The 11,180-nt window shown below is 45.2% G+C and overlaps 1 long non-coding RNA gene across 1 annotated transcript; it reads left to right on the top strand.

Moving 5' to 3' along the window:
* The first annotated feature begins 1 nt into the window (after position 1).
* On the top strand, positions 2–3,700 carry LOC123188332 (uncharacterized). The gene is made up of 4 exons (XR_006494567.1): positions 2–105; positions 251–384; positions 1,042–1,151; positions 1,638–3,700. It is a non-coding gene; the product is annotated as an uncharacterized lncRNA (long non-coding RNA).
* Positions 3,701–11,180: the final 7,480 nt, after the last annotated feature.

The raw sequence follows: 11,180 nt of genomic DNA, 5'->3' as shown, positions 1-11,180 counted from the left end.
TGCCTCTGATGGGGATAAGACACGCATCTGCGGATCTGCCTCCGGTGCTCCACCACCTTTCCATCAAGCTGCAGTCTTGCTGCGCTGGTCCTGATGAAATGCCTGGTAAGTGATGTAATTACTGATTTTTTATGTGGTGGTCAGGTGGTCAGGTAGGCAGTGCTGTTGACACAAGTTGCTCCATGTTTGGTATGTGAAATTCAGTTAAAAAATCAGCAGTAGAGAAGTTCATATTGTGCTCGTTTCACAGCTCAAGAAGGCACACTTGGTCAAGCAGGATCTTAATCAAGTTAACCAATGCACCCAAGATTGCCCATATCCCCATCAAACCCTTGCGGCATTGGTGATGGGCCATGCAGTCTAGGCACAGACAGACAGTTTCTGGTAAGGAAAAAAAATTCAGTTTGCATAATGGTGATGTGCTCTTTTTCATGGATTGTTGTCATTGCTGTTCAGAGAGGCTGCCAGAAAGCATGTGACACAATTAGTGTATGTGACCAATTAACGCATTTCTGGTAGTACAAATAATAGATGGACTCCACAGCGTCACATCATACTCTTAGCAGTTTGGATACTTTAATGTCATGGATATTCTGTAGTGCTATTTGCTCTGGGTGGGTTCAGAGGGTACCAAACTTAACTGAAAGTATGTTAGAAAGGTGAAACTATCTCCCGCGCCACTCCCTTCCGAAAGAAACTCAAATTTCATTGTAGTTAGTCTTTTCTGAAAGAAACTCAAGTTTCATTGTAGTTACCACATTCCAGTATCCCCACCATTATTGTTGATTCCACTCATTTCTGAAATTAGTAACAAAGAGAGGGTTTGCTTATTACGCTCGAGGCGAGGATAATCCAAATTTCTTTAGAAGATGCTACAGGCTGATTAACAAGTAAAAGTTCAGTACCATTAATTCCTTTTTTCTTGGGTGCAACATTCATTTACATCAGTTTCTTTTTTGCGTGTTTCATTTCTTTCTTTTCAGCATCTCAATTTGTGTATTTTAGTATAACTGCATTGTACTTTGCACCTTTGCTTCGCAGATATTATTCTGAGGAGATACACATCCATGTATTATGCGGAACATGGCTTGAAGATAGTGCTAAGTAGCTGGATGCCAAAATGGATACATGTTTTAGTGCTATGTTTCAGTGTAAGATCACCCCATCCCTGGCTATGTCTTCTATGATATTTTAGTTCAGTTTATCAGTTTCGTTCGGCAAGTACCCACATGCCTATTTAGTTAAGATCCCAGCCTATAGTTGTGAATTATACTTGCATGTCCTTTCAGATGAGTGTAATCCTCCTCCATCTTGATATTTTCCAAACTACTAATATGTTCCCTTTTACCAGTGAAAAACGGTACTACATAATTCGATCTAACTGTAACATAACTTATTTACTGCTTTATAGGTTGCTCCCATGAGACATGATGCTTCTTTTGTCACATTAGAATAGAGGTAGATCTGCAGTTATGTTCCTGATCTTAGGTAATGGTACTGTGTTAGAGAACAAATCCATTGATGCTTTCTTACTTTGCATGCAAATTGCTTTCTGTAGCTCTCTGCATAGTTTCTACATAAAGTGTTAAGGGGGTTTTGCCCACCATCTACATAAGTGTTGAATGATAATTTTGCAGGTTTTGCAGTCAATGCTAACTTCGCACGATTGTTGAAGATACTTGGCTTTCCTTTTTATCCTGTAGACTGCTAGGGAAAACATACATGTTATTTGCCAAAGCCTGCTCTGTTGGGGCTCTAAGCACTCTACGACTGCCACCATCTCAGCTCAGGGTCAGCCTATACGCCGATGACGCGGCTCTGTTCATGTCTCCTTCGGCAGCAGACATTCAAACTACCAAACAAATCCTGCTGCTCTTCGGTTCTGCCTCTGGGCTCAAGGCCAATGTTCAGAAAAGTGTTCTTCTTCATATTGCTTGTGATGATATTAAGCTCCAAGAGCTGCTACAGAACTTCCCGGTTCCCATCAGTCAGTTTCCTTGCAAATACTTGGGTTTGCCTCTCCACTTCAGGAACATCACAAGAACGGACATCCAGCCAACTCTTGTTAAACTGGTACCTAGGCTGCAACGTTGGTGTGGTAAGCTTTTATCTAGTGATGCTCGCCTTCAGCTGATAAACTGGGTACTCTCGGCAATCCCCGTATACCTCATCTCCCTTTTCAAGCTGGATAACTGAATCATCAAACAAATAGATAAGCTGAGAAGGAATTTTCTGTGGCGCTCCAAACCTGACGCTGCGGGTGGCATGGCTCTTGTGAATTGGAAAACTGTGTGTCGTGCCAAAGCTCGGGGTGGCTTTGGCGTACTCGGTCTCAGAAGATTTTGACGTGCCCTGCGACTGTGCTGGAAGTGGTTTGACTGGACTGATAAGGATAAGCCTTTGGTCTTGCTCCTCCATCCCCTGCATGCGACAAAGATGACTTGGCTGGCTCTCTTCTCGGCTTCCAGATATGTCACTGTTGGCAATGGTCAGCGCACCAGTTTCTGGTGTGATCAATGGCTTGATGGGCAGGTTCTGCGCTACTCTGCTCCTGACATCTTCAAGCTCTCTAAGTGCAAGAACATTTCTGTTGCACACACACTTAAAGATCATGGTTGGATGTTTGGGCTGCAAAGGATGTCAGTGATTTCTGAGCTTCGACAACTCACACAAGTCTGGCTACGTCTGAAGCAGGTATCATTCCAACCAGATACTGATGACACCATTAGCTGGGTCTGGAACCCCTCCCAGGTGTACACGGCTGCATCCTCGTACCACTGCCAGTTTCTTTGTTCCTTCTACCACTTACCATTTGATAAGCTTTGGAAGGCCCCGGTTCCTGCCAAGTGTCGTTTCTTCATGTGGCTGTGGCTTCGGGGAAGAATCCAAACAAATGACAATCTGGAGATTCATGGCATTCCCTGTAATGATGCATGCAACCTATGTGATCAAGAAGATGAATCCCCTTTGCACCTTATTCTGAAATGCTCCTATGCTAGAACAGTTTGGCAGCAGGTTGCGAACTGGAGTGACACCCCTGCTTTGGCCACTCATCCCCAAGAAACTGAGTCCATCATGGAGTGGTCAAACGAGCACACCTGCAACTTGCCCAAGAAACATGTATCCACTGCAATCTGCACTGCATGGAATCTATGGAAAGAGTGTAACAGGCGAGTCCTCGAGCGCAAGTTCTTAAATGAAGCTGCTCTTTTATCCACTGAAGAAAGATACTCCCTCCGTTTTTATTTAGTTCGCATATTAGCTTTGGTCAAAGTCAAGCTTTACAAACTTTGACCAAGTTTATATACAAAAATATTAAGATATACAATAACAAATCAACAACATTAGATTTATTATTAAATGTACTTTCACATCGTATAGGTTTATTATGATAAATGTCTATATTGTTTTCTATAAACTTGGTCAAACTTTGCGAAGTTTGATTTCAGTCAACTCTAATATGCAGAGTAAATAAAAACGGAAGGAGTATATTGCAACCGACTTTCTCCTTCTGCTGGATAGCCGATGTTCAAAAAGCACCAGAACCTGAGCCTGACTAGTTCTGTATTAGCTTGGTGTGGGACACCTTAACCCCAACCTCTTGTAAAACAAGGAATTTGTATTTCTTTTCTCCTACTTAATATATTGGCAGCAAAACTGCCAAATTCCTCAAAAAAAAAAACATAGATGTGAAAATACTAGCAAACAATTTTTTTCAACTTCTCATGGCCCTGGCCGAGACATTACTTTTCAGTTCAATTGCAGCACAAGCATAAATGATAACATAGCACTGAGTACCGATCCTAAGATAATCATCACAGACAGCAGCTAATTAAGCAAGTACTTAAGCATCGCAAAGACCATCTAATCAAACAAACAGAACAACAATGACCGTCATGGCGGCCACAACGAAGCTCGAGATGCACGCCTGGGAGGTGCCTGAGACGGTGAGGTTCGGGTTGCCTTCAGCCCAGATCGTCGTGGTGCTTCGGAATCGTGGCATGGTGCCCTCCAAAGAGTTGTGGGAGACGTCCAAGACCCTGAGAGACGGCAATCCCGCAATTGAACGCGGTACAACGCCGGTGATGTTGTTGCCTGCAAGAAGAAGCGCCACGAGAGACTTGAAGTCACCGAAAGCGGGGTGGATAGCGCCGTTGAGCCCAAGGCGGCAAAGGTTGACACCGGTGATGGAGCCGCTCTTGTCGCAGTGGACACCGAGCCACCCGTCACAGGGGTGGTTCCCCTTCCAGCTCATCGCAAGAATCTGTGGGTAGTGAAGTGCCCCGGCGATGGTGATGAAGGACTCGACACGGCTGTTGTCAGAATCGCGATTCTGTTATACGATTCTACGACTTTACGATCCAAACTAACCCCTATGATTCTACGATTTTAGTTCATAGAATCTACGCTTCTATGATCCTGATAGTGAAGATTCTACGATTTGCGATCCTACCATCGGAGCTCCGATCCGATTCAAAATCACGATTCTGACAACCTTGGCTGTCACATGGCCCGGGCTGTGGACGACAGAAACTCCCATCGAGGGACGCCTCAGCAACATCAGTCTGCATCGATCCTGCGAACACTGGAAGTGGCCCTTGGAATAGATTGTCCCTTAGTGTGACAGAAGAGAGACCTTCGAGTCGGACTAGGGTCGCTGGCACAACACCAGTGAGATTGTTATGCGCAAGAGTAACCACCTAGAGGCTCCATAGTCCGCTGAAGTCAGGTAACGGCCCGGTGAAGCTGTTCCGGTCGAGTCGAAGTTCTTCGAGTTCCGGAAGTTTCGCAATGAAGTTCAACGGCCCCGAGAGGAAGTTAGCACTCAGATCCAAGTGGGTGAGGGTCCGGCTTGAGAACGTCGTCGGAACCTCGCCGGTGAGCCGATTGTTCCCCAAAGAGAGACTGCCGAGGGCGGCGAACGTGCTGGAGCCGAGGAATCTCGAGAGCGTCCCGGTGATGCTAGCGTTGTTGGCGATGTAGTCTCGGAGGTTGCCAATCGTGTGAGGATTGTTTGGGAGATCCCAACCCTCAAGCTGCGAGTTGTTGCTGATGGTGAAAACCTGCATCATGGTTTTCCTTTCAGTTTAGACTAGTAAGTGATGTTCAAAGTGGTAATGAAGGCGAAAATCAAGGATAGACAAATATTGAATAATGATGAAAAATATATGAAAGAGTTGAAATATAAACTTGGTTCATACATAAGATGTATCACATACATTGGAATAGAAAGATAACTGCTTCTACAAATTTTGTCAGTGTCTTCTTTCGCATGGCATAACACAACTACTATGCGAGTGCATCTTTGTAGAAAATATCATGTAAATTTCCCAACGGATTTTTTTGTTAGATCGACACAGGCTTACTGTGTGGTGTTTATCAATGGGAAGTGAAATAACTGAAGTGTGTGCTCTTTCAAGTTTAAAAAACCTATTATTTACAAACGGTAGGATGATAAGTCAATTGAGAATCAGATCATGCTAAGAAAACGTTGAGACCATGCAACCTACTCCCTCCGTTCCTAAATATAAGTCTTTGTAGAGATTTTATTATAAACTACATACGAAGCAAAATAAGTAAATCTACACTCTAAAATGCATCTACATACATCCATATATGGTCCATAGTGGGATCTCTACAAAGACTTATATTTAGGAACGGAGGGAGTAGTTACTTATCAAGATTAACTTCGTAAATTGAAGATGTAAAACATCTAGAAACAGCAATGACCAGAAGGCACAGACTTTTGGCGTCCCTTTAAATAAGTGAAGAAGACTCATTAAGCAACCACTTGCAAATTTTCAACTAATAAAGCCAACAGCCGACTAAGCAATTCTACTCGGTTGAACAAAGTGAATAAAAGGAAAATGAGTAGAGGGGCATTAGTTGCACCAGAAATTCTGAAAGATTGCAGAGTTCAGAATTGTGACACTGGGTGGGTTGCACTCCTCAATGATCTACAAGCAGTATATTGTGCCAGCCGCTGCCTTTCCCTCTGCTCCCTTTACCTCTCCCAATGTAAAGAAACAAAGAAAGAAAACACTACTCCTACCTCATAAGATTCCTTAACCATGTGTTCATCCACCCAAATCTGCTATCTTTCAGAAAAAGCATACGTCTGAAGCAAAATTGACTAACTGCCTGAAACGTTTTCGAGCGCTATTCCTAATCCTAAACTGAACTGAAGTGAGCTGCTAATTCATCATTCAAGTCAAGCACAGAGTTGGCACATTGAGCAACTGAGAATGAACTTAACTGAATTATATATCGAACTAATAAAGTACAGTAGATCATTACCTGCAGCGATCTCGCGCCGGCCAAGAACCCAACGGCCACGGACGTGAAGTTGTTGTTGTCCAGCCGGAGGAAGACGGTGCTGGGGAGCTGGCCGGTGATGGCGTTGTCCCGCAGGTCCAGCTCCTTCAGCCACGGCAACGCAATCTCCCCCGGCAGCGTGCCGTTCAGGCTGGCGTTGCGCGCGCGGATCGCCGTCACCCTCCCACGCTCATTGCACACAACTCCGGTCCAGCCGTGGGTGCACGGGGATGAGTCGTTGCCCCACCCCAGAGCACGGTCCGCGCCGAGGGACGTCGCGATGGTCTGCATGCTGTAGTCGTCGTTGACGCATACGCATCCGGGGATGGCGGATGCGGCGAGGAGCAAGAAGCATCCGGCGACGACGGAGAGAGGTGACGACATGATGGAGAGAGGCGCGCGACTCCTTCCTAGGCGAGGCGGAGGAGGAAGACGCCGGCGTCGTGTTGGTGCCGCACGCGAGCAGAGCAGAGGGTGCAGGGGGGACACGCCGGCGGGTCGGCCACTTGAGGAGAAGAAATGGAGCAAGGGGAAGACGCCGGCGCCGGCTTGGTGCTCTGAGGAGGAGGAGGAGCAAGGCGCCGGCGTCCCTAAGGGTGGGCAGCGGTGCGGTGGTGGTGCCGCTGCCCCATGGTTTGGAAAAGTGGGAGCTCAGTCACGCGCGCGGATGGCTTGCTCTCTAGTCTCCCTTCTGACTTGTCAGACTCCAACGGTGGTCAAACCAAGTAAACACAATGTGATGATATTTACCTTTTCTACTTTCTTTACTTTACTTGTATGTACTGTATATAGGAGTAGTAAGTATGCTTGCTATCCTGGTCACCGGCCACAGAGCGATCACAATCGGGAGACCCATGTCATCCATGTGCTCCAATATGTACCGGGCTGCCCAAGTTTGCATCTCCAAAGACACAAAATCTCAATACAACAGCAATATAAATCTGAATAATTAAAACAATAACAAATGGTCCGGAATTAAAATAATTGTTCAAATCACAAATGAATATAAATGAATAAAATGGGAGTCTATCTCTCATACATTTGCCACTAGTACTCAATGAGATCATTACGAAGCTGGGTGTGTGTGGCATTGTCCTCAATCTTTTGTTTGGTCTCAAAAAATGAATTGATCTGATCTGGATTCCTGGCAGGCTTGACACGACTACCAATATTTTCATAGTAAAAATCTAGGTTTACATCCCTCTCATTCTCGATGATTATGTTGTGGAGAATTACACATGCAGTCATGATATTTGAGAGGAGTTTCTTATCCCAGAAGCAAGCAGGACGTCGAACAATGGCAAACCGAGTTTGGAACACACCAAAGAAGCAAACCGAGTTTTCCACTAGCTAGCTGAGCAAAAAGATATGACCTATGCAGTACATTTATATCATTGAGAGACCTCGGCCATTCAAAGAAGCAATGCCAAATCCACAAGTCATGTGAAACCATGGCTTCAAGAACAATAGTGGGTGTACTGCCCGGCCCAACCCATAGGGCAGTTTGTAACACCCTCGATGCGACTATATCTCCCACGTGTCGAGGCACGACTTAGAGGCATCATCGCATTGAAGGCATATGTCGCAAGTCAGGTAATCATCACAAACATCCCATGTAATATAGATAATGAAAAGGGATAACATAGTTGGCTTACACTCGCCACGTCAATCAAGTACATAAATAACATACATCATCCAAACACTCATGGCCTGACTACGGCGCCAAAATGAAAGATAACCCAACATGCGACATGGTCCCGATCACCCCCAACAGGGCACCACTACCGATCATCAGGAAAAGAAACATAGTAACGCTGAGAGTCCTCGTCGAACTCCCACTTGAGCTCAAACGCGTCAACTGGAGCGGTATCACCTGGACCTGCATCTGGTGTAATAGTAATCTGTGAGTCACAGCGACTCAGCAATCTCGCACCCTCGCGATCAAGACTATTTAAGCTAAATAGGTAGGATAAGGTAAATATAAGTGGAGCTGCAGCAAGCGACTAGCATATATGGTGGCTAACTTAATCGCAAAAAAGAGCGAGAAGAGGAGGCAAAGCGCGAGCGAGAAACTAAAGAGCAACCTGCGCAAACATTACTCCAACACCGTGTCCACTTCCCGGACCCCGCCGAGAAGAGGCCATCACGGTAACACACTTAGTTGATTCATTTTAATTAAGTTAAGGTTCAAGTTATCTACAATCGGACATCAACAAATTCCCATCTGCCCATAACCGCGGGCATGACTTTCGAAAGTTCAATCCCTGCAGGGGAGTCCCAACTTAGCCCGTGACAAGCTCTCACGGTCAACGAAGGAATAGACCTCCTCCCAAGACGTTCCGATCAGACTCGGTATCTCGGTTCTTCAAGACACTTCGACAGGTTAAAACAAGACCAGCAACACCGCCCGAATGTGCCGACAAATCCCGATAGGAGCTGCACATATCTCGTTCTCAGGGCACACTCAGATGAGCAAGACGTCAGGTAGGCCAGCCCAGAGTTGCCCCTGGTAGCCCCGGACATCGCTCGGTTGGACCAACACTCAGAGGAGCACTGGCCCGGGGGGGGGGTTAAAATAAGATGACCCTTGAGTCTGCAGAACCCAAGGGAAAGAAAAGGCTAGGTGGCAAATGGTAAAACCAAGGTTGGGCATTGCTGGAAAAGCTTTAATCAAGGTGAACTATCAAGGGGTTCCCATTATAACCCAACCGCGTAAGGAACGAAAAATTCGGGAACATAACACCGATATGACGGAAACTAGGGCGGCAAGAGTGGAACAAAACACTAGGCGAGAGGCCGAGCCTTCCACCCTTTACCAAGTATATAGATGCATTAAGATAACATGGCAATATAATGATATCCCAACAAGTAAATAAATGTTCCAAACAAGGAACGGCCTCCAATCTTCACCTGCAACTAACAACGCTATAAGAAGGGCTGAGCAAAGCGGTAACATAGCCAATCAACGGTTTGCTAGGACATGGTGGGTTAGAGGTTTGACATGGCAATTTGGGAGGCTGGCAAGCAAATGGTAGGCATCGTAGCATTGACATAGAAAAAGAGCAAGCAAACTAGCATAGCAAAGATAGTAGTGATTTCGAGGGTATGATCATCTTGCCTGCAAAGCTGTCAGAGTTGACTGGATCCTCGAAAGCAAACTCAACGGGATCCTCGTTAGCGAACTCGTCTCCCGGCTCTACCCAAACAAGACAAACAAGCAACAAGGACACAATCAAATATGTGCAAAGCTCAAACAATATGATGCAAAGATGATATGCTATGCGGGATGCGATGCGGGATGCATATGCGAGATGTGACAAGAAATGCATGAACCTGGCCTCAACTTGGAAATCCAAGTATGCCACTGAAAAGATGAGATGAAATCGCTTGAAAACGATATAAAGAACGCCGGAAACGGAGTTACGGTTTGAAAATGGCAAGCGATTCAAATATGACACCGGTCTGCGATTTACAGCAAGTAGCCAACTAAATGCAATGAGATGAACATGCTACAGCACTCAAACATGGCATCAAAATACATGGCAGGAAAGCATTCAAGATGCTTAACAAAAGTCTAGCACTGAGCTATGGCCAATTCATCCATTAACAGGTTCAAACAAGCATGGCAAAAATGCAAATGGCAAACAGATCTCAGACTTAGTGAAATTAACACTTGTCTGGAATTTCAGACCAAGTAGCTCTCTTCGGAGCAGCAAAACAACATGCTACAGGACCTGAACATGACAAAGTAAAACATAGCATGGAGCTACTCAAATAGCTTAACAAAAGTCCCTTAGTGACCTTGAGCCAAAAGGGATCAGAAAATATACTAACAAGCACACAAACATCGCAAAAACATAATTAGTTTTCAGACTTAGTGAAAACTGGCACATGCTGAAACTTAACTCAAGTAGGCATGTTTACGAGCTCGATGCACTCACCACGGTGCAAGTCATGGCAAGACAAGCATACATCCATTAAGAAGGCACAAAAGTCAAGCTAGACATGGCAAGAACAATAGCATAGCATGCATGGATCAACTACAACATCATCGGCAAAATTGCAAACAAGTTGACAATCTTCCCAGATTCACAAAGTAGCAAAAGTAGAGCTCGATTGACTCAAGCTAGGGTGCTCCATAATTGCAAACAAAGACATGGATGGATAGAGCACCACAATATTAACAAAACTCCTTTACTGATCATCCTCAAAAGAGGCACGGATCACTAGGAAACAACAAAAACATATGGCATCATGAGATAAACAGCTCCAGGACTTAGTGAAATTACTAAGTCCCTGAAAACAGAATTACCAAGTGCCTCACTTTGCAAGCTTGCACTAGTCACCAAAAACATCACAAAAATACATGGGTTGCACCTCTGGAAAGATGACAAAACCCTTAACAAAACAAATGTAGAGCATCAGGGCATATCATGCACACAACAATCATGGCAAAAATGACAAATGTCTAAGATGAAGTAGCAGATCTGACAATTAACTCAAGTAGCCCTCTTCTAACAGCATTTCGGGCATCAAGATGAACTCAAATGAAAATGATGCAATGAAATGAAATAATGCACTCTCTGAGATGAACATTTTGATATGCTATATGCATAAATCGAAGCTACGGATGCAAAGTTACGGGGTCATGAACATGTGCACTTGGACTGAAATTTCTGGGACTTAGGAAAAATTCAACCTTCGGATTAGGGTTTTTTTGGATCTAGATCTCGTGCACGGAAATCGAGGCGGCCGGAGCACTGCAGACAGCTGGAGTTCGAGGTCGCCGGCGAACTCGCCGGGGCGGCGCGGAGGAGGGGCGGCCGGAGTCGAGGGAGGCGGCGGCTGGCGCGGAAGGAGGCGGC

The sequence above is a fragment of the Triticum aestivum genome, chromosome 2A (assembly GCF_018294505.1).
Source record: "Triticum aestivum cultivar Chinese Spring chromosome 2A, IWGSC CS RefSeq v2.1, whole genome shotgun sequence".
Classification (NCBI taxonomy): Eukaryota; Viridiplantae; Streptophyta; class Magnoliopsida; order Poales; family Poaceae; genus Triticum; species Triticum aestivum.
Note: the sequence above shows the minus strand (reverse complement) of the source record. Positions and strands in the feature narration are given on the sequence as shown.